Here is a 2,141-nt window from a genome sequence, read left to right as displayed (position 1 = left end):
CCCCCCAAATTATCATCTCGCCAGTTTCATTTTTTCTTTTTTTCAACAAAAAGTCGATAAGGAGTTTTCAATTACCGATAAATGTAATAGAGATCATTGTAATTGTTCCTTCTCTAAACAAATGAGATAATTTTGCTACCTCTGCTAGTTCTCTTGTCTCCATCAAACCCTAAAGCTATAGAGCAATGTTTCTCAACCTTGTCGACTTTAAGAAGCGTGGACTTCAACTTGAGAACCACTGCTAGAATAGAGGATATACAGGTAGTTCTTGACTTACAACAGTCTGTTTACTACTACTACTACTACTACTACTACTACTACTACTACTACTACTACTAATAATAATAATAATAATAATAATAATAATAATAATAATAATAATAACAACAACAATAATTAAGTTGGAAGGGACCTTGGATGTCATCTGGTCCAACCCCCTGCTCAGGCAGGAAACCCTATACCATTTCAGACAAATGGCTGTCCAGTCTCTTCTTAAAAACTTCCAGTATTGGAGCATTCACAGCTTCTGGAGGCAGGTTGTTCCACTGGTTAATTGTTCTAACTGTCAGGAAGTTTCTCCTTAGTTCTAGTCTGCTTCTCTCCTTAATTAGTTTCCATCCGTTGCTTCTTGTCCTGCCTGTAGTTAATTTATGAGTCAGAGAAACCACTGTGTGTCTACTGGGCCGACCTATTTTTCACATTTCTTAGAACAGGAGTGCTCCTGACACCAACTTTTAAACTCCGTGGCTCATACTGTGAGTAACCAGAGACTTAAGAAGCTCACCCAAAAGACTCAGAGGTTGTGTTCTGCTTTCCAGCTCCTGGCATTTTGAGACAAGCTGCCAACAGGATGATGAATCAGAATTACAAACATGTCTTTCAGTTTGTCAACTCTACTAACAGCCATAATAAATGAGCTACTGATGGTCGAGGATACACCAGTAAGATTACAACGCCTTGGTAAGGCCACACTTGGAATACTGCATCCAGTTTTGGCCACCACGATGTAAAAAAGCTGTTGAGACTCTAGAAAGAGTGCAGAGAAGAGCAACAAAGATGATCAGGGGACTGGAGGCTAAAACATATAAAAGGAACGGTTGCTGGAATTGGGTGTGTCTAGTCTAGTGAGAAGAAGGACCAGGGGTGACCTGATAGAAGGGTTCCAATATTTGAGGGGCTGCCCCAAAGAACAGAGGGTCAAGCTATTCTCCAAACCACCAGAAAGGAAGACAAGAAACTATGGATGGAAGCTAACCAAGGAGAGAAGCAACCTGGAATTAAGGAGAAACTTCCTGACAGTGAGAACAATTAACCAGTGGAACGGCTTGCCTCCAGAAGTTGTGGGTGCTCCATCTCTGGAGGCTTTTAAGAAAAGATTGAACAACCATTTGTCTGAAATGGTATAAGGTTTCCTGCTTGAGCGGGGAATGGACTAGAAGACCTCCAAGGTCCCTTCCAACTCTGTTATTTTGCTTCTTCTCCATGACAGATAAGACCACGATGATTTGCTGCTCATGACTCTTCTTGATGGTAGTGGAACCTAACATCTCCCTTCTTTGCTGTGCAAAAGTCTTCCTAGCCCTGGACCACATGAGTCATGCTTGGGAATGAAAACATTCTCTGTGTGCGATACATCTGCTTGTCGCCCGTCAAAAAGCTGCATCAATGAAGGCACTAGATGGAGGCCTCTCTGCCTGCAGGCAAAACCCCAAACCTCATAATTATCTGTTGTTGGCTGCTAAACTTTAGAGTGTTACATAAGCATCTTGATGAAAGGCTGGCATGCGACGAACAGTGCATGTTTGGTGATGCCATTTTTGGCACTACAGACGGTGTACAGCCGGCCAAGTCTTTTCCCCAAGGAGAGACCATGAACTCAATGACTGAGCCCAGATCTGCATCCAAGTCTCACACCCTTCTACAATCTTAAATTTTTTTTACACCCTTTGCCGTCATCCAGAAGGATGAATTCCAAGCCTTCTGATCTAAGTACGAGTAAAAATGCCCTCAATTCAAACTCAACTCCTGCTCATTTTAATAGATACATCATCCAGGCAGGGGTGGGTTTATTATTATTATTATTATTATTATTATTATTATTATTATTATTATTATTATTATTATTATTATTATTATTATTA

This window comes from Protobothrops mucrosquamatus, unplaced genomic scaffold (assembly GCF_001527695.2).
Source record: "Protobothrops mucrosquamatus isolate PMUCROS unplaced genomic scaffold, P.Mucros_1.0 scaffold6820, whole genome shotgun sequence".
Classification (NCBI taxonomy): Eukaryota; Metazoa; Chordata; class Lepidosauria; order Squamata; family Viperidae; genus Protobothrops; species Protobothrops mucrosquamatus.
Note: the sequence above shows the minus strand (reverse complement) of the source record.